This window comes from Triticum aestivum, chromosome 7D (assembly GCF_018294505.1).
Source record: "Triticum aestivum cultivar Chinese Spring chromosome 7D, IWGSC CS RefSeq v2.1, whole genome shotgun sequence".
Classification (NCBI taxonomy): domain Eukaryota; kingdom Viridiplantae; phylum Streptophyta; class Magnoliopsida; order Poales; family Poaceae; genus Triticum; species Triticum aestivum.
In genome coordinates, this window is record NC_057814.1 from 65,802,978 (window position 1) to 65,830,874 (window position 27,897).

Genomic DNA, 27,897 nt, shown 5'->3' on the forward strand with positions numbered 1-27,897 from the left:
AGACAGGCAAGCAAAACGGGTATGAGGCGTGCGTGCGTGAATTGGACAAGGCGCCTGCGATGCGTACAATACCAGCGGATAAACATCTACTTTTAAATCTCAGCCGTCATTTTTATGCTTAACACAATATCAACGGATATAAGCACATGACTGGAGAACTATGAAAGCATCCGTCCTTTATTATTAAGTAAAGATAAAGATTGAAAATCGATCGAAGACAACCACCAGAAGGGCCGGCCGGCTAGGGGTAGGGCCCAAGCTAAGCCAAAACCCAAGGTGTCGTAGATACTAGCTAGTAGGAGTATCGATTCAAACAGGAGCACATACATACCACTTCGATCTGCAACTCGATCACACGTCTACGACCGGACACGTATGCGTTCATCTCTGTGGAATAAACCATGTCGATTGGAGAAACAGGGTACCTGTCCGCCTTATCCGGCCGGGGCCGGAGCCTCCATGGACAGGGACGTCCATCCATGTGATCCATCCGTCCACCTACCTAGCCTGCCTATATATTCACCCATGCGAAGACAGTATGGAGGGTCCCGGCGCCGACCAAGAAGTGGAGATGGACTTTTGGGTTTCGTCGCTGGCTTTGGGTGTGGCATGCACTATCTATCTAGCTGCCTTGACTAGCAGCAGCAGCAGCAGCTACGTACGAGCGTAAGTCCCAATCTTGGTTGCCACCTTCTCTTTCTTTTTTTCTTTTTTTGTTGTTGAGAATCCCGGTTGCCAGCTGTTCCTGCGTGCACATATTGTTTTGGATCGGACGCCAGAAAGTGGATAGGATCGACCCCGAACAGTGCCACACCATGGGCTTGTCCGGGAGAGCTATCTAGTGGAACATGCATGGTGGTGTTGGTGGGTGCCCGGCCCTCCCTCCATGCCGAGTGGATGGATGGATGTGGATCGGTCGGAGGTGCGGCGTCAGGTCTCGGCGTCGCCGCACAGTTCCGGGTGTCTTTTTCTCTGCTGGTGCGGGCAGTTGGGTGTGAGCTGGACGGAGCTGGGGCAGGAGTGCGTGCTTGGCAGGACGAGGAGGAGGATGAGCGGAGCAGCTTCCAGCGGCCGAACCAAGGGCCACGTAGAGGCCTACTAGTAGTACTCTTTTCTTTCTCGTCTTCGCTGGAACCTGGAAGGACTAGCTAGCACGTGTTTGTCATATGCCCTTGCCGGACGTGGCGCCGCAATCCACCATGTGGCGCGGGACGTGAAGCTCGGCCCGTATACAAGGCATTCCGCAAGCAAACTGTAAACTCATTTTACAGGTCCGCAACATAAGAATTCTGTTAGAGATGCTCTAACTTTCTTGTTTCTTGTGCAGACATCATCAACGATCAAGGAAGCTTCTGCACGGTCCAAGCAAGCAGCCCTTCATGAGAAGAGACCCCCACAATTTGCCAATATCTGTTAGCCCAAACTAAGGAGTGGTTCCGAAAATCACAAACAGGACAAGAAGGACGGATATAAAGACGGGTTGTGCTGCGGAACAAGATCGGTATCGGAACATAGGTGGAAGATCTTATGATCCTTTCGTCAAAGCGAAATCCCAACGATTCTTTCTCTTCTTTGGGTGCATGCCATGCCATGCCACTGGACTGGTGGGAAAGGCAGCCAGCCAGCCCATAGCCCTGCGTACTCTTGTACTAATCTGATCTTTGAGCACCGCGTGCGCTAATAGTAAGGGCATGTACGACGGGGGCGCTTACAATCGGCGACAGGGTTCGATTCCCGTCCGATTTGGTCAAATCCCCCTCGATCCCAGGATTTGGGCTGGCATCGATGCCGAGCCAGTCGCCGAGCGCTTAGCCTATTTGTTTTCACGCGACCCTTTTTCTCCGTTCGGATCTAGCAGCGGGCGCTACCTACAGTGCTACAAATCGGCAACCGCTCAACTAACTCAGCTGGTCGTTGTACTAAAAACCAGCTCTACTCAACTAACTTAGATGATTTCGTTTTGCAGCTGGACAAATAACTCTTTTCTTTCCTCTTCACGCACAACAATAATCTAGAATAAACTATAGAGCTTGTCAATCTATTACAAATCTACATGAAACCTGAATACTTACAATAAAAATTGAATTGATACAAAATAAATGTGTAAAAATGAAATGCTTGTGGTTGCCAAGCTGACCCAACAGGGACAAAGATCCCAATCTTAAAACCTGAAAGCACGGTGAGATAAAGTTAGAAAAATATATGCCAAGTTACTTCAACCGTTTTTTCAGTCATACACGGTTAAATCGGCCTAACTAAATCATGCATGCAGTGCTGACTAAATCATGCATGCAGTAAAGCTATCTCGTTATATATAGTCCTAGTTGCAGGTTCCAGTTCCACGCCCATCCCAAAAATTTCTGCTCATACACAAGCACAATCCTACTCAAATCTGGTACAAGTATTTGTTCATACACATCACATCTTTCAATGGATATCGGCCATGCCAACATCGGAGACATACACTTACAATGGACCGAAGAGGATAATCTATGCCTGGTAAGTCATTTGTTTAATTATTAGTAGTTACTATATCATGAAAAGCTTGGCCTAACAACATTTTCTGAATTGAGTAGGTAAATGCTTGGTTAAATGTTCCCATTGATTTTGTTATTGGCAATGAAAACACTGCACGGGATTTTTGGAATCAAGTCGCTGAAGAATATAACTCAAATACCGCCGATAATCGAAGAAGACAACCTATCCAAATCAAACGCCGTTGGAGTAAGATGAGCTCAGAAATTCTGCTATTCGATGGCATGTGGCGCAGGGTTGACGATGCATTCACAGCTACTGGACAATATAACCAGGACTTGGTTTCCAAATCTCTAGAGATGTATAGGTTAGAACAAAATCAATCATTCAAATTTCTCAACATGTGGATGTTCATACGGAACTATCCCTAGTGGAATGCAATGTACTGTCGAGTCAAAAAGCCATGATTTAGATAATAAATTGTTGTTCTCATTCCAAGTTGTACTCCCCAAATTTGTTTTTTTTTTTGCGAGTTTTTTTTGGCGATTCCCCAAATTTCTTTTTAGGACTATGTAAATCAAAGATCAGTCAGTTTGGAATATGCCAAAAGTTTAGATCACCAAATATTGTTCTCATATGATAATTAAAATTTCCTTCATGCAAGTATTGTTCTATCCAGAAAGAACATGGCGCCTACAGATCCCCATATATAGTTTCATGTGTGCATCTCAGCACCAACCAAATCAATAATTCAGGGATTAGTACAGCAAGGGGTACGGAGATTACCTCGACGCCGTACGTGATGGCGCTGCCGGGTGAGCTTGGTCGTCCTGTACGCCTCCTGCTCGAGTGCCGCTCCCTCCTCCCACCTTCCAGTCCGCCAGCCTCACCGCGAGCTCCCCCGGCCTCGTCTGAGTCGTCTCCATGCCGGAAGGCGCGGCTGCTGCCTGCTCTGCTCTACTGCTTCCTCCCCCCTCCTGACCATCAGCCTCGACGCGAGCTCGTTCGGCCTCGTCCCCATGCCCATGCGGCGCGGCTGCTTCCTCCTCCGTGCACACGGCGCCCTCTTCCTATCCGTCAGCCTCGCCGCCATCCCATCCGGCCTCGTCTCCATGGAGGAAGAGGCGGGCTGCTGCCTCCTCCGGCCGCGCGCCGCCGTTCGCCGTGGCTGCCATCTAAGGGTGGGGGAGGTCGGCTTGCAGGTCTTGTCCCACTCGCTGGATCTGACGAGAGATGGTCTTGTGCAGAAGGGTGTGGAGAGTTCGAGAGGAGAGAGCTAGCTGAATGAGGACTGAGCTGAGTGGGTAGCAGGCTGGCAGAGCTGGTTCGTTGTTCGGTCAGACGGTGGCGTCGACGCTTCGGTTTGTGCGTTGGAGGGACGGGCGCTTCACACGTTCGTCCAGAAGAAAAGAAAATCAGATAAGCGCTCGTGCGTTGCAAGCCCAGTCGCTTACACCGGTGCTTTCCCCTAAATTAATTTTCTTTTTAACGCAAGCGCCCAAATAAGCGCCCGTGCATTGGAGATGCCCTAAGGCCTTCTTTTTGGGTTAAGTACTGAACTGGAGGCCTCTCACTGGTGGCCAGATCGATTGGGTAGAGCGGAAGCTTTCTCTTTCCTTTCTTCCTCTCGCATGCATGTGCCACGTCGAGGGCTTGTTCGTTACATGATTTGCCCTTTTTTTGTGTGTGTGACAAAGACACACACATGCATGCACCTTCCCGTTGCCTATGGTTTAAGCAATTGGTCGGCATTGGGCGGAAAGGTTTTGCATTTTTATCTTTACATACTCACTATTTCATTGCACAATTCCAAAGTCACCATGTTCTGTTATGTAGTTGTACCGTTACAAATTATTCGCGGAGGAGTTTGAATTTGTCACCGAATTCGAAACTTCCCGCACATGTAGGATATATGCACGTGAGTCATTGTGCTGCTGGCAGCCGCACACTCTAGTGGTTGCACGGTTGCGCCTCCCTTTCTTCGTGCGGTTTATGCGAAACCTCAAAAGCAGCCGCAGATTCCCAATTCTCCATGGGTGGAAACATATTCTGTGAGTGCAAGTGCCCGGTGAGAAGTGATTCCGAGGTCAGATCGCCGATGGATGGATGGATGGATGCTTGCTCGATCGTGTGTGCGGGATCATCAGTGTGTTTCAGACGAGATGCCATCCCCGCAAAAGCAAAAGCGCAAAGCGCAGAGGATGAGATACGAGGCGGTCGGCGATCGGTCGGCCGTTCGGAGGATTTTGTCGTCGTCGCCGCGTGCGGATTGGCTATGTACGGAGACGGGCGGCAAAGTCAAGCATGTGGAAACTTGTGTATGCATGCTGTTGAGTATATGTATTTAGCACGTGTATTCTTGTACTCCAAGTCTTCCTTCTTGTGTATAGTTGAGGATATGACTGCCCTATGTACTATATATACATGTGCATATGCACCCAATCAATACATTGAGAGTTGCAACCTATTCCTCTACACATGCACCTCGGTCGGAAAAGCAGTGGAGAGGGAAAATGGTAAAGCGTTTGCTTGCGAGCTGGCTTCCTTCGTTGGTTTTCCACAAGTGTTATCCTCAGCCTTTTTTTTTTGGAGTTGAAGCTTGCCTTTTTCATTTGAACAAAAGTTACCCGCGTGATATTGTTGATCAATGGTACGTGTCATCCATGCATGAAGATAAAACAAAAGCAATCATACGCTAAGAGTTTGGATGTACCTAGCCAGTTTCTCTGTGTTAACTACGTACGTGGAACGTGATTTGGAACACGCTTAGCCATGTTAATTTTATACTCGGAAGAGCTGTGTCCGTTCAATGAACTCAATCGCCAAAGTGATTAGCAACTAGAAGATCGGCCTCTTCTGACCTAAAATGTAGCAATATCCAGATAAGATCGGGACAGAGTAAACAAATGCGGCCTCTACGTCACTCGCTCGCAAATTGCCTTCGATGACAGTGGAGAACAGCTTACACTGATGAGGATCTGACTTCTATATATTAGCATATATATAGAAATGGCTAAACATGTTGTGTTTGGTCACTTGGTGGAAAATGACATTCTTTCATTGAGAATATGATACTCCCAAAGTTTCTTGGTAAAATAATAATTTTATCTTTTGAAACCCATGCATGCATATAGAAATGCCCGTAACAACGACGTGCGCGCGCGGGGCCGACTCGACATTGACTGGGAACACAGCAGTGTCATGCATTTGGCGGACACGTAAACCACAGCATGTGAGTAAGCTAATCGCACTTTGTCACTTGCTGTTTATGATAGACACTGCCCATCCATCCGTCTTCCCTCCGTTGCAGCATGGCCGTTCGTCGCCAGACCTACGACGTGTACAATCATGCACGGGGGAGGGTGTACGTTGAATGGGAGCGGCTACAGATCAATCGACTGACTCAACAAAGTGGTCAATCGATTGTTAAACAAAGAAAAAAGATTGCAACCTAAAAGAAAACCGACTGATCCAAAACTATGGTCAGTCAGTCAGCCCAACAGAAAGAAAAGCTCAGTACTCTCTGTTTATTTCTTCTATTGTCTCTTTAGCCCAGAAAGAAAACGGGCCTGAACCCGCTAAGCTAAAGATCCAGTTAACGTACAGCTCACTAGGTCTTCCCCCTTGCCTCCTCTTTTTTCTTTCTCGACACCCACACAGCCGCCACCATGGGAGGAGAAAAAAAGCTCAGATCTCTTGTTGCCTTCTGATGTTTCTGACCAACTTCTCCAGACGATTCTTGCTGGCAACTACCTTCTCCTTCGTCCACCAAACCAACAGCAGCAGATCTGCTAGAAAAATGGATAATCCTCAATTTCATACCCAGATCACAGATTGCATATTCTTTTTGATCTATGAAAAAAACAGGGAGAAATGCATATTCATGCAATGGGGAAAAATAAGAAGGGATGCTCACTGCCTGAAGAACAAGATGGACAACAAAATTTGCACTTCCATCATACAAAATTTGCGCACATTTTACAACAGCAAGACTGATATTAACCATTTTGTTAACGTAATTTAGTGTTTACTGGAGGTAGATACATTAATTTGTAAAAAAGCATTTAACCTACATGGATTACAGGGTAGCTGATTGAATTCATAATCTTTTACCTTCATAAAACTTGCACCCTCAAACTACTAGACTTGCACACACTTTATAAAGAGAGAAAAAATGATATACAATCTAAAAACTAAACTTGCATGCTTAAAATTCTAAAATTGCACATTCATCACAGTAAATTTGCGCACATTTCACGACAACAAAACTGATATTGCAGGACGTATATATATGAACGTAGCAACACTCAATTCACAAAAAATATAACTACAACAAAGAAAACTAATCCACAAAAAATCAAAATTTACAAAAAAAGAACTTGCATCATCATCATACTATACTTGCGCACACTTTATCAGAGCGAAAAATTCAAAAAACCGTTGAAACAAAAATGATACTACGAAAAAATGGAAACTACTGTAAGAAAGAACCCAATACTAAATTTAGATGTGTACAAAATGATACCCTAGTTTGAGATTAACTGCATGTATAAACATTGATATCCTAGTTTGAGGTGAACTGCAAATTTCATAAACCCCTTAATTATACCCTGTCTCACTAGAAACAGATCATAAAAATGGATACAAAAAGATATCTACTGAATTTACAACGTAACTCAGTCAAACTAAGAATTATAACTAAATCACAAACCTAAACTGTCGTGGAATTGTCACGGCAGATCTCCTAGTGTGAGGACTTAGTCGTGAGGCCAACGCATCTATGTGGTAGCTTGAGAGGGGTTGATCGGGACGAGAGACGCAACACACAAGACAAGAATTTAGACAGCTTTGGGCCCCGGGAAACATCATCCGGTAAAAGCCCTACATGCTGTTTGTGGCTAGGTCTCATTATGCTCATGAGTGAGTCGCCGGGTTGGCCGACTCTTTGTGTCTAGCCCTAAAGATTGTGGAGTCCTACAAGTTGAATACTAGTCCGGGTCTTACTTCCTCGTAAAGGAAACATTCGTCATCCCTTTCTTATTAAGCTGGCCCATCATAAACGTGAGCCGGCCTTCTGGGCCTTGGGCCTTGTCTTCTATCTGACCCGCCATCGGGGCCATCCATGAGTCGTCAGTCCCCCGGCCCCAAACTGAGAATTTGGTCTACTCCAAACTGAGAATTTAAAGATTTTCTCCCCCATATATACATATCACCTGTAGCCCCCAAGTCTTAAGAGGAGAACATAGCGATAACTTAAGACTTGCTTCAATATAAGTGTTGCAACCTTGAAGAAATCCGAGTTATTCATCTCAATCATTAGTCACAAACTGAATATTCCACATATGTAGCCCCCAAGTGCCGGGTTTCATGCTCGCAACAACCTGGGACTTGTAATTGCCTTATGCTCATAAAAACTTCAACCAGTGTAGCTCCCAAGGGCCGGGTCATTATGTAATAATGAGCAGGGACTTTATAAATATGATCATGTAAACTTGACCAGCAACGTGTAGCCCCCAAGGGCCGGCTCAGTAGAAGATAATATTGAGCTGGGACTTTATAAATACTTTATTGAAAATAACACCATATAATATAATCCCCCATCATGGGGCTTGAACCCACGTCCACGAGGTTAAGAGCTTTGTGCTTTACCAATTGAGTAGTGGATCCTTCAATAATATATGAAAATTTGAGTACCTTGAATTTTTTGACAGGAGCAATTGGTAACCCCCAAGGGCCGGCTCATTTAGAATGTGATGAGTCGGGTCTTCAATAAGTTGAGCAAAAAATGACTTTGCATTAGCCCCCCAAGTGCCATGGTACATGCTGGCAGTAACATGGGACTTGCATATTCGATGTTATATCAATTTGAATAATGTAGCCCCCAAGTGCCAGGTCGTAAGCCTACAGCGACTCGGGACTATTCCTTCCATTGTAGAATAAATCATATCCATTGATAAAATAATATCCATTGCGCCAAAGCGACTTTGAATACCTCATCTGTTGATAAGTAAATAAGGAGTTTAAATACCCGGCGGCTCTTGGCCGATGGCGATTTAATACGCCTCCATTGTAAGCCGGAATTTTTAGAACCCGGCGGCTTATAGCCTTGGAGAAAATCCAGAACGGATAATCATTTTGAAGCATCAATTTTAATGATGAGCTTGAACTTAAGCATTTGTATAAGTCACAGTTTTGCAAATCCTGCACAGAGTTTAAACAACATACGCCCTGGCGACTTAATATCAAAAGCCAGGGCGGGTAACCACCCAAATGTAGTCTTATCCTGCACACAAGTATATCGCAAGATCCCTTGGCGGTTTACTGCAAGGCGGGTCATAATATCTCACATATAACCACTGTGATATTAAATTTGTACTGCCGGTTTACATGACCTGTGCAGTAAGGGCGATAACCCAATCCTTAGAAGCCAATGTTTCCACATAGATGATGATTGTCATAAGCTGGCGATTTATCATCAAAAATCAAACCGGGTTAAATAGAAACCACTCATATACACTTCAGATATGATCAAAAGAACTTCAAATAAAATCCAAAAAATTGTTTGAAAAAAGAGACTTCAAAAATTTTGAGGCTTCTGATTCGAATACGATCAGAAAACCGTCCCAAAGGGGTTAAGCTAAGATTCGAATACGATCATATAACCCCCAGTGGCTTTGGCGTTGCCGAACAAGAGGGTACCGACAGCTATGTTCTCTTTGGTTCGAATACGACCTATGTTTGAACAGGAAGCCCCCAAATGACCTTGAGAGTTGTTTAATGACGCTGATTCGAATACGATCCACGTCGGTTCTCAAAAGGGGTTGAGCTATGATTCGAATACGATCAAGAAGCCCCCTAGTGAGCTCGGCAGTGTGCCGATCAAGAGGGTACCGACAGCTATGTTCTCTTTGGTTCGAATATGACCTATGTTTGAACAGGAAGCCCCCTAGTGATCATGAGAGTATTTAACGACGCTGATTCGAATACGATCAGGGTCACACAAAAAGGGTTATTAAAGCAAGGTACCTATGTTTGGGTGGAGCTTTGTAATAGACTCCTTTTTGGTCCCTTTAATTTTTCCTGAGAACTCGAACTTTGCGAGAGATCAATTTTTTTGAACCGGAAAAACCGGATATTGAGAGTTTCAAAGCTTTGTGATAGACAAATTTACCTTGAACCGGATGTGAGAGCTTCAAAATCTTGTGGCAGATAAATTTCCCTTGAACCGGATTTTAAACCAGATATTAAGAGCTTCAGTGCTTCTCTTGAGCCGGATCTAAACCTGAATCCTTCTTTTTAAGCCGGAAATTTTCTGACGGCCTTTAAACTTTTCACCATTATGGCGGTAGCCTCCGGGACCGAATTATTTTTTCCCTCCAATGACCCGGATTTCTTGAATGCATTGAAACCGACCAATGCTGCCGAGTTATATCATTTTAGCCCCCGAGTCTCAAGATGACTCGAGGAGTTGGCTTTGAGATTCTCCATATTGACCATAACATAAGGTGTATATCATTGGTGTTGATAACACGATGTAAATCCATATAAGGTTGAGGTGACTGCGGCGGGTTATAAAGGATCCCATATGAGCCGTGTCAGCAACTCGGCCAATGGTTCCTTCCAACTGGATATTTTGAAGTTAACCAAACCGTAGTGGCGGCGACTTGTGCGCCTGCCCATTGAGCCGTCCAGTGCAGACGGCGGCTGATAACACATGATAATTTTCCTCCAAGTTGTTGGAAGAAAACCGGGCTTCCCAAGCAGTGACTTGCTCATATTCAATAATCAGCTCACGCAGACAGGTGTGGCCCGGTATGTTGATATAGACCAGACCGCGAGAGACAGACGGTAAAGACGACCACAGTATTAAAGGTGGCACAGACAGATGAGTAGGCCGCAGCATTGTAAGCCGTTGAGGACGGGCGAGTCAATCGCAGGCGCAGTAAACCGCGCAGGCGGGTGAGCCAGCCGCGTCGTGTTGATGTGGACTGGGCGCAGAGGCCGTGGCTTGCATAGATATTCGTTGATCATTATGGCGGGTCAGATGCTAGTGCATGATGTCCATGACATGACCATAGCTCTTGCAGTGAACAATTGTCCTGATACGTCAGGCTAGTAGTTATCCTCCTCGTTGTAAGCCGGTGTGGACGCGTGAACCGGCCGCGAAAGCGGATGGGCGAGCCGTCTGTGGCGTTGTAAGCCGGTGCGGACGGGAGTCGGCCGTGGCGTGGTAAACGGCCCGGACGTAGGCAAATCGGCCATGGGCATGGGCAATAAGTCAATCGTGTGTGTTGATGTAGCGGGGGCGGCCCCTTTGCGCAGAACGAGCATCGGTGCAAAAAAGAATATTTGCTCACGTCCCTTTTGCAATACCTTTTTATAACGAATAATAATCCTGCAAAAAAATACCATAGACCAAGTAATTGTTTTTTGATGAAAATAATATGTGTTAAGAAAAATAAACTTGGATGGATATCACCTGATTTGTTCGGATAACGGATGACCCGTTAACACGGCAGAGGCGTCTCAACGCAGTTTGGCGGCTTAAGATGGCCTGCGACTAGTGAAACGGCAGGTTCGCGTTGGAACGGCCATCGGCCGTGGTTGTTGCGGTGCATCAACAGAGGCCGTGTCCCCGTTCGTTTCCGGGTCACGGTCAGTTTGGTTGACTCCCGTCCGAACCCTTGTCGTGGTCTCCTTCCCTTCTCAGATTGATGATAATTTGGCAGCAGTGTAGATGTATTGTCCACGTACATCAGCTTTGGCAATAGTGAACCAGTCTTGCCCTTCACGTGAGGCAATAATTGGCCAGGGAACTCGTGCCTTTGTAGGTTTGCCTCTCCTTGCAGCAAAACAGGTATTTAAAAAGTGCACAACTCGGTCTTTACGCCAGGGAGTAGTACTCCATCTAGTCCGATTGGATAATTGTGCCTTCGACTAGAAAAATCCCAACACAAAACGCCTTGGTTTTGTCTGCCGCCGCAGTGAATTTCCTTTGGACTTGTGCATATACACAGCCATACGTAGTTGAATGAGCCTAGCAGATGATCAGGCGTTTATGTTTATACAAACGCCAAGAGGTGATAAATAATGTACGCCACAAAGCGGCACCACAGCGCACAGCGGAGTCTGATTTTCTTCGGCGGCTTATGGTGACGCACGGATGCAACCTTAATTGTTCTTGAACCCTAAATCTCATAGATCTTGAATCTGGGCTAGTGATTTGCAAAGTTGATGTAAATCCCTCCAAACTGGTTCATCCGAAGGATTACAAGCTTCTCGATACCTGGGAGAGATCCCTCCAAGAACTCAAACCATCATGCGCGAGTCCCACGGTGGGCGCCAACTGTCGTGGAATTGTCACGGCAGATGTCCTAGTGTGAGGACTTAGTCGTGAGGCCAACGCATCTATGTGGTAGCTTGAGAGGGCTTGATCGGGACGAGAGACGCAACACACAAGACAAGAATTTAGACAGCTTTGGGCCCCGGGAAACATCATCCGGTAAAAGCCCTACATGCTGTTTGTGGCTAGGTCTCATTATGCTCATGAGTGAGTCGCCGGGTTGGCCGGCTCTTTGTGTCTAGCCCTAAAGATTGTTTCTTCTTGCTCGTCCCTCTTGGGGAGCCCTGCCCCTCCTTATATAAGTTAGAGGGGCGGGTTACATGTGGAGTCCTAGTAAGACTAGGACTAGTCTATCTTTTCTTACAAGTTGAATACAAGTCCGGGTCTTACTTCCTCGTAAAGGAAACATTCGTCATCCCTTTCTTATTAAGCTGGCCCATCATAAACGTGAGCCGGCCTTCTGGGCCTTGGGCCTTGTCTTCTATCTGACCCGCCATCGGGGCCATCCATGAGTCGTCAGGCTCGTGAGTCGTCAGTCCCCCGGCGGGTCATCGGTGAAGCGCCAAGTCCGGCCGGGTCATACCGCAGGGTATATCCCCGACATAAACCATAAAAAAAATAAAAATAAAAATAACATCATCATGTAACTAAATCTTGCACGCTATTAACAACAGCAAGCAAATCATGAACTGTGTGAAAAAAGTTTTACTGCAAGTAGACACATTGATTTGTACAAAAAGGCATTTAACCTACATGGATTACAGGGCACCTAAGTGAATTCACAAAAATAACTACAGCAACGAAACTAATCCATAAAATTCAACATTTACAAAAATAAAACTCGTATCCTCAAAATACTAGACTTGCACACACTTTATAAGAGAAAAAAATGATATACAAATCCAAAACTAAACTTGCATGATCAAAGTACTAATATTGCACTTTCATGATACTAAACTTGCGCATGTTTTCCAACAGCAAAAGACTGGTATTAACCTTTTCAATAACGTAATTTAGTTTTTACTGGAGGTAGATACATTAATTTGTATAAAAGGCATTTGACCTACATGGATTACAGGGGAGCTAAGTGAATTCACGATTATAACTACTGCAACAAAACTAATCCATAAAATTCAGAATTTACAAGTAAAACTTGCACCCTCAAGATAAATAGACTTGCACGTACTTTATAAAAGCAAAAATTCATGTAGAATCCAATACTACACTTGCATGCTCATCATACTAAAATTGCACATTCATCATAGTAAACTTGCGCACATTTTACAACAGTAAAGACTAATATTAACCTTGTACAAAAGGGTAGATATATTGATTTAACAAACAAGGATTACAGGATAGATAACTCAAGGGTTATTCACATTAGTCCCGGTTCAGTTACGAACCGGGACTAATGTGAGCATTGGTCCCGGTTCGTGCGGCCAGGGGCCTGCCGGGCCTCGTGGGGCATTGGTCCCGGTTCGTCTGGCCCCTTTGGTCCCGATTGGTGGGACAAACCGGGACCAATGGGCCTCGCTCGTGGACCACCACCGTTGGTCCCGGTTGGTGGCTTGAACCGGGACCAGAGGCTCACCCTTTAGTCCCGGTTCATACCACAAACCGGGACTAAAGGGCTGGTCCTAGTTGCGGTCAGTGTTTAGTCCCACCTCGCCAACCGAAGGGCGCTCACACCAGTTTATAAGCCCGTCCCTCTCTGACTTGTTGAGCTCCTCTCAAAGTGAAAATAGATGCCCTTATACAGGGAACTTGACCTAAATTCACAGTAAATTTCTTTGAATTTCATAGAAATTTATTATGAATTTAGGTTGAATTTTCTCTATAGGCGCATCTATGTTCATTTTTTTATAGTAAATAAAATAAATAAACCTTAATAAAATAAATAAAAATAAATAAACCTTAATAAAATAAACTATAGTAACTAAAATAAAAACCTTAATAAATTAAATAAAAATAGCAGCAGTAAAATAAATAAAAATAGCAGCAGTAAAATAAATAAAAATAAAATAATTAAAGTAAAATACATAAGTAATTAGAAATAAAATAAATAAGTTTTTTGTTGTAAGTAGAAACAAAACAAAATAAATAAAGCAAAAGAGAAAAAAATTATGCCACCTACTGGGCCACCATGGCCTGAATACGACTAGAAACCCATCCATGGGCCAGGATTCAGGCCCGCAGAAGGCCTAGTAGGCCCCACAGGCAAAGAGAACGGTTAGGCCCGAAAGCCTGCAGTTGAGAGGAGCTCGAGAGGGTGGGCGCAGCAGCGCTTATAAACCACTCTCGAGCTCTCTCAACTAGCGAGGTGGGACTAAACTTTTGACGCGGGGCAGCACAAGGCCTTTGGTCCCGGTTGGTGCCACCAACCGGGACTAAAGGGGGCATTGGTCCCGGTTCGTGGCACCAACCGGGACCAAAGGCCTTTAGTCCCGGTTGGTGCCACGAACCGGGACCAATGAGTTCCCTATATATACCCCATCGCCACAGCAGAGCACTCCACAGTGCTCTGTTTTTTCTGGCCGGCGAGGGGAGGGCATTTGGGTGCTCTAGCTCACCTCCTATGCACATGAGGTGTTCGATGAAATGTCTGAGCCACACTAGTTAATCTTTCTCCTCTCGAAACTCGACCTCCGAGCTCCATTTTCCCCGAACTTTGTCTAGGTTTAGCGGTCCGTCACGTCCCGTCCCCGTCTTCACCGCCGTCGATCGCCCGCGCCGATCTCGTCGCCAGCACCACCGTGGTGAGCCTCTTGTTCTTATCTTCTTTCTGAAAGAAAAAATTCTTACTTTAGATAGATACTTGTCTAATTTTGTTACTTTTATTATTCCTTCTTATTACATAGTGCGATGGTTTTGGTATCCGCCCCCGTCGGCCCTCGTCCTGTCTATGATTCGGATGTGGTATATATTATCTTTTTATAACTATTTGGTTCATTTATTGTTTATGACAAATATGCCGACCAACGTGACATAGATTTTATTTATCTAGGAGGTGGTTGAACCGGAAATTCTAACCGACCCTATTGTCGAGAGGTTAAATTTAGTTGAAGAAGAAAACAATTACTTGAAGGAAAAAATAAAAAAAATTGAGGAGGAGAAGATGATATTGGAGTTGCATGTTGCGGATGTCGTCGATGATCACAAGATCAAGATGGATGCAATGCGCTTGAAGATTAGAAAGATTAGAAAATATGCCATTCATACCGAGGCTTGGTATCATTATGCCGTTGGATCAATTGTTACCTTGGTTGCGATTATGATCGCATTTGTTTTCGCATTGAAATGTTTTACATAGTTTCAATGTATGGTTTAATTAATTAGATGCTCTGGAGAGCTATATATATGTTGTTAGATGAGAACTATGTATGTACTTTGGTTTTAATGTGATGATGAACTTCTATTAATTTGGTCACTTAATTATCTATTCATGATGTTCTGTAATGGTTTTTGACACACTTAATTATATAATGCACGCAGATGAACCGGCAATGGATGTACGGTGACAGACACACCTCCGAGTACATTAAGGGCGTGCATGATTTTCTCGAAGTGGCTGAGGCAAACAAGCAGAATGGTTTTATGTGTTGTCCATGCCCTATATGTGGGAATACGAAGTCTTACTCTGACCGGAAAATCCTTCACACCCACCTGCTTTACAAGGGTTTCATGCCACACTATAATGTTTGGACGAGGCACGGAGAAATAGGGGTTATGATGGAAGACGGCGAAGAAGAAGAGGACGATGACAACTATGTGCCCCCTGAATACGGTGATGCTGCAACGGGGGAAGCTGCTGAAGATCAAGAGGAACCAGACGATGTGCCCAATGATGCTGCAAGGGGGGAAGCTGCTGAAGATCAAGAGGAACCAGTGCCCGATGATGATGATCTCCGCCGGGTCATTGTCGATGCAAGGACGCAATGCGAAAGTCAAAAGGAGAAGCTGAAGTTCGATCGCATGTTAGAGGATCACAAAAAAGGGTTGTACCCCAATTGCGAAGATGGCAACACAAAGCTCGGTACCGTACTGGAATTGCTGCAGTGGAAGGCAGAGAATGCTGTGCCTGACAAAGGATTTGAGAAGCTATTGAAAATATTGAAGAAGAAGCTTCCAAAGGATAACGAATTGCCCGACAGTACATACGCAGCAAAGAAGGTCGTATGCCCTCTAGGATTGGAGGTGCAGAAGATACATGCATGCCCTAATGACTGCATCCTCTACCGCGGTGCGTACAAGGATCTGAACGCATGCCCGGTATGCGGTGCATTGCGGTATAAGATCAGACGAGATGACCCTGGTGATGTTGACGGCGAGCCCCCCAGGAAGAGGGTTCCTGCGAAGGTGATGTGGTATGCTCCTATAATACCACGGTTGAAACGTCTTTTCAGAAACGAAGAGCATGCCAAGTTGATGCGATGGCACAGTGAGGACCGTAAGAAAGACGGGAAGTTGAGAGCACCCGCTGACGGGTCGCAGTGGAGAAAAATCGAGAGAAAGTACTGGGCTGAGTTTGCAGCTGACCCAAGGAACGTATGGTTTGGTTTAAGCGCGGATGGCATTAATCCTTTCGGGGAGCAGAGCAGCAATCACAGCACCTGGCCCGTGACTCTATGTATGTATAACCTTCCTCCTTGGATGTGCATGAAGCGGAAGTTCATTATGATGCCAGTTCTCATCCAAGGCCCTAAGCAACCCGGCAACGACATTGATGTGTACCTAAGGCCATTAGTTGAAGAACTTTTACAGCTGTGGAATGGAAACGGTGTACGTACGTGGGATGAGCACAAACAGGAGGAATTTAACCTGCACGCGTTGCTGTTTGTAACCATCAACGATTGGCCCGCTCTCAGTAACCTTTCAGGACAGACAAACAAGGGATACCACGCATGCACGCACTGTTTAGATGACACTGAAAGTATATACCTGGACAAATGCAGGAAGAATGTGTACCTGGGCCATCGTCGATTTCTTCCGACCAACCATCAATGTCGAAAGAAAGGCAAGCATTTCAAAGGCGAGGCAGATCACCGGAAGAAGCCCGCCATGCGTACCGGTGATCACGTACTTGCTATGGTCAATGATTTACACGTAATCTTTGGAAAGGGTCCCGGCGGACTAGCTGTTCCGAATGACGCTGAGGGACACGCACCCATGTGGAAGAAGAAATCTATATTTTGGGACCTACCCTACTGGAAAGAGCTAGAGGTCCGCTCTTCAATCGACGTGATGCACGTGACGAAGAACCTTTGCGTGAACCTGCTAGGCTTCTTGGGCGTGTATGGGAAGACAAAAGATACACCTGAGGCACGGGAGGACCTGCAACGTTTGCACGAAAAAGACGGCATGCCTCCGAAGCAGTATGAAGGTCCTGCCAGCTACGCTCTTACGAAAGAAGAGAAAGAAATCTTCTTTGAATGCCTGCTCAGTATGAAGGTCCCGACTGGCTTCTCGTCGAATATAAAGGGAATAATAAATATGCCAGAGAAAAAGTTCCAGAACCTAAAGTCTCATGACTGCCACGTGATTATGACGCAACTGCTTCCGGTTGCATTGAGGGGGCTTCTACCGGAAAACGTCCGATTAGCCATTGTGAAGCTATGTGCATTCCTCAATGCAATCTCTCAGAAGGTGATCGATCCAGAAATCATACCAAGGCTAAGGAGTGATGTGGCGCAATGTCTTGTCAGTTTCGAGCTGGTGTTCCCACCATCCTTCTTCAATATCATGACGCACGTCCTAGTTCATCTAGTCGACGAGATTGTCATTCTGGGGCCCGTATTTCTACACAATATGTTCCCCTTTGAGAGGTTCATGGGAGTCCTAAAGAAATATGTCCGTAACCGCGCTAGGCCAGAAGGAAGCATCTCCATGGGCCATCAAACAGAGGATGTCATTGGGTTTTGTGTTGACTTCATTCCTGGCCTTAAGAAGATAGGTCTCCCTAAATCGCGGTATGAGGGGAGACTGACTGGAAAAGGCACGCTTGGAGGGGGACTCAATAATATGCAGGGACGGATATTCTTGGTCTCAAGCACACTACACAGTTCTACAGAACTCTACCTTGGTGACCCCGTATGTCGATGAACACAAGAACAGTCTGCGCTCCAAACACCCGGAGCAGTGTGACGACTGGATTACATGTGAACACATCAGGACTTTCAGCAGTTGGTTGGAAACACGTCTCAGAGGTGACACCACTGTTTGTGATGAGTTGTACTCGTTGTCCAGGGGACCATCTTCGACTGTATTGACTTACAAAGGATACGAGATAAATGGGAATACATTTTACACGATCGCCCAAGATCAAAAGAGCACCAACCAAAACAGCGGTGTCCGCTTTGATGCAGCAACCGAGAGGGGAAAGGACACATATTATGGTTACATAATGGACATATGGGAACTTGACTACGGACATGATTTTAAGGTCCCTTTGTTTAAGTGCAAATGGGTCAATCTGTCAGGAGGCGGGGTACAGGTAGACCCACAGTACGGAATGACAACAGTGGATCTGAACAATCTTGGGTACACTGACGAACCGTTCGTCCTAGCCAATGATGTGGCACAGGTTATCTATGTGAAGGACATGTCTACCAGACCGAGAAAAAGAAAAGATAAGGAAGCGAATACATCATACGATGAGCCAAAGCGCCACATAGTTCTTTCAGGAAAAAGGGACATTGTGGGAGTGGAGGGCAAGACAGACATGTCTGAAGATTATGAAAAGTTTCATGAAATTCCTCCCTTCAAAGTCAAGGCTGACCCAAGCATCCTGATAAACGATGAAGATTATCCATGGTTACGGCGCAATAAGCAAATGACACAAGCGAAGAAAAAGTGAAGACTTTCTCCCGCAACTATTATGATGATACCATGCCAACTTTGTAACAGACGAGTATGATACCATTGTCCGTTTTGTACACGAAGTGCATCTAGTTTTTGCCGTAACCCTCTCAACTTTCTTGCACATGCTATGTGGATGAAATGATGATACCATGCCAACTTTCAACCTTTTCAGAGTTCATTTGAAATGCTTTTCAATTTTAGGGTCTTATAGCTCAAAATAATTAGTAAATGCATGAAAAATAACAAATGAAGTCAGAAAGGGTTGAAAATTGATGAGATGTGGCTTTGAATGGTGCATTTTGAACACACAAAAAGTCAGGAGTTCAAATAAGTTTAAAAAAATGAAATCCCTTTGTAACAGATGAGTTTCCGTATGAAATCCTGATACTTCGAAAGAGATTGTCCGTTTTGTACACGAAGTGCATCCAGTTTTTGCCGTAACCCTCTCAACTTTCTTGCACATGCTATGTGGATGAAATGATGATACCATGCCAACTTTCAACCTTTTCAGAGTTCATTTGAAATGCTTTTCAATTTTAGGGTCTTATAGCTCAAAATAATTAGTAAATGCATGAAAAATAACAAATGAAGTCAGAAAGGGTTGACAATTGATGATGTGGCTTTGAATGGTGCATTTTGAACACACAAAAAGTCTGGAGTTCAAATAAGTTTTAAAAAAATGAAATCCCTTTGTAACTGATGAGTTTTCGTTCGAAACCCTGATACTTCGGAAGAGATTGCCCATTTTGTACACGAAGTGCATCCAGTTTTTGCCGTAACCCTCTCAACTTTTTAGCACATGCTATGTGGGTGAAATGATGAAACCATGCCAACTTTCAACCTATTCAGAGTTCATTTGTAGTGCTTTTCAATTTAAGGGTCATTTATAGCTCATGAACTAATAGCAAAAAGAAACTAAAAATAATCAATTAAAATATGCTGTTATGATCAACTAAAACAAAACTATAATATTCTTCAATAGCCAAAAGAATCAACTAAAAAGCTTTTATAAAACTCCAATAGCAAAAGGAATTTTCATAAATAATGTTTTTGTTAGAAACTTTAATAGCAAAAAGCATTATCATAAAGATTTTTTTTTAGAAACTAAAATAACAAAATCTGTTTTTGAATAGAATCATAAAACACAGTAATATTAAATAGCAGGAAAAAGAATCACTCCAAAATCTATTTTTATAGTAAAGTTAATCACAAACTAGTGATTCACACAAATTTCAAAGAATTCAAATTTAAACTATTCAAATTTGAAAACTAATGGCACTAACAGAAAGTTTATAATTTTTGTGACCTAAAAGCAAAAAGAATTAAAAAATAAAGCAATTAACAAAAGAAAATAAATAAAACAAAAAACAAAACAAAAAAACTGGAAAAAAACTGCCACCTATTGGGCCACCACGGCGTGAATACGACTAGAAACCCAACCTGGGCCAGGATTCAGGCCCGCAGAAGGCCCAATAGGTCCACAGACAGCATAGTGTGAGATTAGGCCCGTAAGCCTGTATTTGAGAGGAGCTCGAGAGGGCAGCCGCAGCGGGGCTTATAAACCACTCCGAGCCCCTCTCAACTAGCAAGGTGGGACTAAACTTTTGGCCGCGACGCGGGCAACAAGAGGCCTTTGGTCCCGGTTGGTGCCACCAACCCGGACTAAAGGGGGTGCATTGGTACCGGTTCGTGAGACCAACCGGGACCAATGCACCCCCTTTAGTCCCGGTTGGTGCCACCAACCGGGACCAAAGGCCGCCGCTTCCCGCCCTTTGGGCTGCTGAAAAGAGGGCCTTTGGTCCCGGTTGGTGGCACCAACCGGGACTAATGCCCACCTTTAGTCCCGGTTGGTGCCACGAATCGGGGCTAAAGGCTTTGCTATATAAGTTCACACTTAGGAAATTTTCACTCTCACCTAGCAGTTGCCGCCCCGACGACGCCGACGCCGCCAGGCTGCCCCGACACCGCCCGCCGCCCCGACGCCGCCAGGCTGCCCCGACGCCGCCCGCCGCCCCCGCCGTCGCCGTCGCCGTTGCCCGTGCCCGTCGTCGCCCTCACCGTTTCCCGCGCCCTCGCCATCAGCCGCGCCCCTGCCCCGACGCGCGCCGCCCCGGCCCGTCCCCGTCGTCGCCGTCGCCCTGCCCCGCCCTTCGCCGCCGTCGCCCCTACCCCGAGCGCGCGCCCACTGCCCCGTCACCATCCTCGCCGCCGACCCCGCGGTCCTCCTCACCTTGGTCCGTCCGGCGCCCTCCCTAGCATTTTTTCTTTTTTTTTTCATATATATGCTTGTTTTTTTTATATATATGATGATATATATGCTTGTTATCATAATTGTTTTTGTTCATATATATATATATATGTAATGATTTTTTTATAGAATATGATGTTTTTTTATAGATGATCACATATATGATGTATGCATGGATGTGGATGAAATATGATGTTTTTTTGTTCATAGAACATGATGAAATATGAACAATGCATTAGGCAAAACCTTTACTTTTTTCGAAATTTTCTATTTGAACATTTTTTTATGAATGAGAGGAAAAAGGAAAATAAGAAGAGGAAGAAAGGAGAAGAAGAGGAGAGGAAGAAGAGGAGAAATAAATAAGAAGAGGAAAAAAAGAAAAAGAAGAGGAGAAGAAGAAAGGAATAGAAGAGAAGAAGAAAAAATAGAAAAAATTCTATTTTTTCTTCTTCTCTCCTCTATTCCTTTCTTCTTCTCCTCTTTTTTTCTTCTTTTTTTCTTCGATCTTCTCCTCTATTCCTTTTCTTCTTCTCCTCTTTTTATTTCTTCTTCGTTTTCTTATGTTTTATCGGGTCTGTCGTCGTCGATATACCCCTCTCCCGATAACTTCAACACGAGGGGGGGGTCGATATACCCCCTCCCCGATAATATTATTTTCCCATGTACGTATGTCGTCGTTGTCGATATAACCCCCTCCCGATAACTTCAACACGTGGGGGGGGGTCGATATACCCCCTCCCCGATAACATTATTTTCCCATGTATGTATGTCGTCGTTGTCGATATATATAACTCCCTCCCAGATAACTTCGACATGATGGACGGTCGATATTTATACCCCCTCTCGACCGTGATAACTTATACCACGGGAGCACCCCCCGGCCCTCTCGCTCGACCAAAACTCTCGAGGACACCCAAACCCTAGAAAAAAACGATGTCGGTCTCCTACCCCCTCCCGCCGCGCCCCTACCCTTGAAGCGTTGCCGAGGCCACCCCAAACCCGGAATAAGCTAGGTCTACGTTTGCACTAATATATCCACCTGCTGTCATGTTTGTGTAATAATTGCCATGTTGTAATATTTGCAGAAACAATGGAGCACGGACGAGACGAGCAAGCAGAAGAGGTGTTGGGGGACATAATCTTAGCCGGAGGTGATATCTTGTCGTATCTTAACGACAATGATGGTCTGGAAGAACAGGGTGAAGAAGCAGGCTACGGTGATCGAAGAGTGGAGGAGGAAAGACATGATTATGATGGCTCCGGTGACCCAATGCTGGTGCAAGAAGGAGCCCGTGGTGACGGCTCCGGTGACCGAACAGAGTCCGGCCAGGTAAATATATTAGTTAAGCCTGTGCTGACTAGCTAATTGATGCATTCATTGTTTTGGTATGTACACATATTAATTAACACTCGTCTTTCTTCTTTTTTCTAGCCCTCCGGATCGAGCACAACTTCGGTAAAGAGACGAGGCCCGAAGAGAAAGTTGCGCTCGGATGAAAGGTTTGAGATCACAGCAATCGCACGCGACGGCCAACCGATTGAACCCATCCGGACAAAGGATGCATTTGCTGCTCAGTGCGGGGTTCTAGTTAGGGACAAGATCCCGATCAGCATCCACCAATGGTATAAGCCTAAGAAGGAAGACCCTGAGGTGTCTTATGTCAATGATATGCAGAAAGATGATCTTTGGACTGAGCTGAAGGCAAATTTCACCCTACCGCCAGAGGAGGATCCGGAGAAGCCAGTTAAAGAGCAATTAATCAAGTCTCATGCTCTTAAGAAGATGGCAGACCTATTCAGGAGGTGGAAGAATGAGCTGAAAACGTTTGTCGACAAAGAAGAGACACCAGAATTCATCGGCCGGTATGAGAAGATCAGAGATCACTGGCCCGCATTTGTGGCCCACAAGACATCGGAAAAGAGTAAGAAGATGTCAGCGACAAACAAGATGAATGCTGCGAAGAAGAAGCTTCACCATCGCACGGGGTCAGGTGGCTACCTCAAAGCCCGGCCTAAGTGGGCCAAGGCTGAGAATGATCTGCTTGAAAAAGGGATCGAACCACAGACAATGAACTGGACAGACCGTTGCCGGACTTGGTTCTTCGGGGCTGGCGGAACCTTGGACCCTGTATCAGGGAGGTGCGTTTGGACGAACGAGCTTTTGAGAATACCAGTCAAGAAGATTCAGCAATATATCGATGCAGCGCAGGAAGGGACGTTCGTTCCAGACAGAGAGAACGACGAGCTCACAATGGCCCTCGGGAATCCTGAGCACCCTGGACGGACACGAGGCACGCCAGGCTCCGTTCCGTGGAAGGCTGGTTTTCCGGACGCAGGCGGTTACAAAAGCCAGGAGAGGAGGAAAAAAATGGAGCAGACCCAAATTCAGAAGCTGCACGAAAGGGTTCAAGCGCTAGAGGAACGAGACGGCAATCGACATGCCGAAACTACCCCGAAGCTACCCCGCCATCTCAGCGGAGAAGCAGCGTGGCTTCCACCGAGCTGCTTCAGCCGGAGCATGTCTTGACGGCTCCTGCTAGCTACCCCGTGGATGCTATCACGGAGTCTCAACATTGCCACCTTATGGCGGAATGGCAGAACTTCAAAGTCAAGGCGGCTGTTGGCTCTGTTTTACCTCCTGAACCCGGCGCAACCTACCACTGCCGGCCGATTCCAGAAGGATATGCTAGGGTGATGGTGGATGAAATAACGGAGGGATTTGAGGACCTCCAGCTTGACCACCCTACCGGTGAAGGGGAGACTCGGCTGGGTTTAGCTCTGAAGACTCCGTGCCTATGGCGGAAGGAGCTCATTAACCTTCCGAACTGGACGCCTCCGGCGAGTAAGGGCACTCCGCCGCCGCCTCCTCCTCCGGCGAGTGATCAGGGCACTCAGCCTCCTTCTCCGGCGCGTGGCGGCACTCCGCCTCCTCCTCCGGCGAGTGGTCAGGGCACTCAGCCTCCTTCTCCGGCGCGTGGCGGCACTCCGCCTCCTTCTCCGCCTGCGCCGGCGTGCCAGAGCAGCCAGCCTCCTCCTTCTCCGCCTCGTCAGCAAGGGCGGAAGAGACCCGCCGCCGCTCCGGCTGCTCCGGCGCGTCGTAGTCCTTCTCCTCCGCCTCGTAAGCAAGGAAAGAAGACAGCCGCAGCCGCTCCGTCTGCTCTGCCGGCGTCTAGCAGTACAGCTGCCAGAGGCGGGAGGCAATACAGATTCGGTCCTTCTCTGAAGACTCCAGAGAAGTTACCATACGAGAGGACCGAGGAGGAGAACGCGAAGATCGTGCGAGCCGAAGTGAAGAACTTCTTTGAAGGGGTGAAAGCAAAGAAACATCCACCTCCGGAGGAGAAGGTAGATCCGGTGAAAGCGAAGCGCACTCTGGATGCCCTGACAAAACCACCAAAGTCTCCGCCGAAAGGCAACTATGAGCGCATTATTGCAAAGACATTTGTCGAAGCGGAGCGGTCGGGAAGTACTGTCAGTGATCAAAGGTTAAAAGAACGACGAGCTGGGAAAAAAATTGCCCAGCTCGGCGAACAAGCGAACCAATCGTGCCCCCCGCTCAAGGTGTCTAAAGACATCGTCGCTGCAGATCCGAGGATGGTGGCCGGTTATAGCAATCTTGGAGATTACCTGCCCGACGATGTACATTATGAAATCATGGAGGTGGACGAACACAAATACCATTACGGGAAGCCTCTCGTCAAAGATGAAAGATCTCTAACAACGATGATGCGAAGATTACATGATTGGTACATGAAAACCTGCAGAGAGTCTGATGGGATGAATACTTTGACGCTGAGAGTTAAACCGGAGCATGACCTCGTTGGAATTGAACTGCTGAATGTTCCATTTGAGGAGTTCTTCCAGTTTTTCAATCAAAAGGCCCTCGATAAATCAACGATCACTTGCTACTGTCTGTAAGTAGTACTACTTCTGTCATTAAGTCTCTCTATATAGGTCAGCTCTTTCATTGCATGTATTTATAATTATCCTCACTATATTATGCAGATTGAAGATCGCCGAATTGAAGAAAAGACAAATCGGTGATATTGGGTTCATTAACACAAATCTCATAGATGCATATACGGTTGAAAAACATGCCAAAGAAGCCGAGGCCAACTTGCTACGATCGTTGGTATTAAATCAAAACAAAGATATAATACTCTTTCCTTACAACTTCAAGTGAGTGTTACTGTCTTGTGCATATTCGGTTTCCCTTATTAGTCCAGGTTATGGTAATGTAATTGATGACTTATGCATGCATGCGCAGCTTCCACTATATTCTCCTAGAGATTAAGCTTGAGCAGGGAGTAGTAACCGTCTTAGACTCGAGACGAAAAGATCCCCAGGACTATGCGGACATGACTCAAATGCTCGAGAAGTAAGTTAAATCGATCATTATCCACCATATCAGCAACTTTGTTCATTTCCTGATATCAAGTAATTGTTTTCTTTGTCTGGCAGGGTTTGGAGAAAATTCACCACAAAAGCTCCGGGACTGCCGAAGAAGCTGCAATTTAGACACCCGAAAGTAAGTACTATAGTAGCATGTTCCGCACATCTCCTAGTGATTCAAGCGCTAGTTTCATCAATACCATTTAGCATGCTTGCTTATCAGTTAGATTGACCTCTATTTCTTGTAAAGTGGTTGTGGCAGGAACAAGGGAATGATTTCTGTGGATACTACGTTTGCGAGTCTATCCGCCACACGACCTGTGAGCGGGGCTACTCTGACGAACAATATGAAGTGCGTAAGCAATAATATTCACAATTTTATTTTATTACCATCATTTGTGTCGAGTTTCATTTATTCATATATATATGTATTGACCCCCTTCTTCAAATTAGATGTTTCGGATGCGGGATGAACTCCTAGCAGAAGATCGTATGCGAGCAATTCAAGAGGAATTGGCGGCATTCTTCCTTGACCACGTGATCGCTGAAAACGGAGAATACTATGTGGACCCTGTGTTCTTACAATTTAATTAGGAGATTATATTGTAAGAGATAATTATTGTATATATGTAGCCGGTAGTGTCAGATAGATATACGAGAACTTGTTGTTCGACCAATCTCTCGGAGAAGGAGAGGTGGTCGATATCACTTCTCTCTGTATGCATATGTTCATGACGATCTTCTGTTTCCTTCATTTGCTTACTAGCTAGCGTGTCTAGTCCTCTCCATACGTATATAGTACGTAGCGTCGACCAAGCACGGAGATAAGAGAGGACACTTCTCTCTATTAATTAGCTAGCTAACACAATATATGAAACACCTAAATTAACCCCCCAAAACCCCCAACCCCACCCCCTTTCAAAAAAAAACAAGACCCCCAGCCCCTGAAATGCTGACGCGTGGATGCCTATTGGTCCCGGTTGGTGACACCAACCGGGACAAAAGGCCCTGCCTATTGGTCCCGGTTGGTGGCACCAACCGGGACCAAAGGCCCCCCTGCCTGGGCTGGCAGCAGCGGCCACGTGGAGGACCTTCTGTCCCGGTTCGTGTAAAAACCGGGACTAAAGGGTTAGGGCTTTAGTAACGACCCTTTAGTCCCGGTTCGAAAACCGGGACAAAAGGACCTTACAAACCGGGGTAAAAGCCCCTTTTCCTACTAGTGTCAATCAACAATTATAACTACAGCAAACAGAACTACATATATTGGTTGATTGAACCCACATTGATTGGTGATACTAAACTTGCAAACACTAAACAACAGGAAAGATTCATACAAAGAGCCTTGGTTAAAAAAGATTTAAACTACATGAGATACACAATACCTATAATTAAACTCAAAGGTGAATCATACTGAATCTTGCACACAATGTACAACAGCAAAGAAGTTTCATACAAGAAATCCTTGAATAACATGCACACAAAAATTCACCCCATAGAAAGTACATATATTTGAAGAACATTAATACAACTCACCATCCTCCCGAAGCAAGCATCATCAACTACAACATCGAAAACCTCTGGGACTTCATGAGCTTCCACAACTGGTAAGCACGGAGCACCCGGACAACGGCAAACAGGGCAAACCATACCTACATAAAAAAATCAAATTTGACTAGATACTAAACATACACACACTGAAAAAAAAACATTTGCTCGAACCTAGAAATAGACTACCAAAACCTAAAACCTACAAAGTAACTACCAAACCTAAACATATAAAAATCTGAAGAAAATCAAGAATGAGCAAGAAGCACACTACGTAAAATATATTTAGAATGACAATATAAAAAAAGATTGGATCTTTAAGTACATACAAGACTTAGTTAACATAATCTCTTCAAACCCTAAAACCAAAACACCACACATCTAACAATCCTACCCATGCTACTTGCACTACAACCAAAGGAATTATCATGATAACCCTAATCAGAACAAAATACTGGAACAAATCTGAACACTACAAAAAGACCTACCAGAAGCATCATAAACTACTCCCAAATAACGCAAACACGATTTCAATAATCAGATCTGAAAAAAATCAGGAAGCCTAGGTAAACCATGATAAAATAAGAACCCTAGAAGACTACTCTAACTAGCAAGAAACAAAAGCAGAAGAAGTGTAAAAGAACAGCAAGCAGATCTGACAACAAACTTCACGAACCCTAGAGGACAAATCTTTCTACCAACGAAAGCAGTACAATAACAAGAGTCAACAAAAGACATTTACCTGAAACAACGGATGAGATCCAGCAAAGCTAATCCCTCTGCCAAGAGAGCCCGGATTGGCAAAACCTGCAAAGAAAAAGAGCATGAGTAAAGCACCTAGGTATAAAATCAGATTAAGAAACATCAGCACATCAAGCAGATCAAACAAAAGCAGAGGGAGAACTAAACTCAGAACAAGCAGACCACGGGGGAGAGGAAGAGGAGAAGCTTCACGAACCCTAGCGGAGGCAAGGAAGAGGAGAAGACAGAACGGAAGAGCGACTGAGGCAACACTGGTAGAAAAAGAGGCTTCCAT

At 45.3% G+C, this 27,897-nt stretch overlaps 2 long non-coding RNA genes across 3 annotated transcripts; one reads left to right on the plus strand and one right to left on the minus strand.

Annotated features, from left to right (window-relative positions):
- Nucleotides 1-419: 419 nt before the first annotated feature.
- Nucleotides 420-2,967, plus strand: LOC123169860 (uncharacterized). The gene is made up of 3 exons (XR_006484967.1): nt 420-666; nt 1,328-2,499; nt 2,577-2,967. It is a non-coding gene; the product is annotated as an uncharacterized lncRNA (long non-coding RNA).
- A 3,114-nt stretch (nt 2,968-6,081) lies between these two features.
- LOC123164485 (uncharacterized) lies at nt 6,082-27,870 on the minus strand. 2 transcript variants are annotated; one of them, XR_006482477.1, is made up of 4 exons: nt 27,820-27,870; nt 27,604-27,668; nt 26,850-26,965; nt 6,082-6,266 (listed from the first exon to the last, which is right to left on the minus strand). It is a non-coding gene; the product is annotated as an uncharacterized lncRNA (long non-coding RNA). The 2 variants fall into 2 exon arrangements; XR_006482478.1 differs by having other exon boundaries at nt 6,113-6,263.
- Between the last annotated feature and the right edge of the window lie 27 nt (nt 27,871-27,897).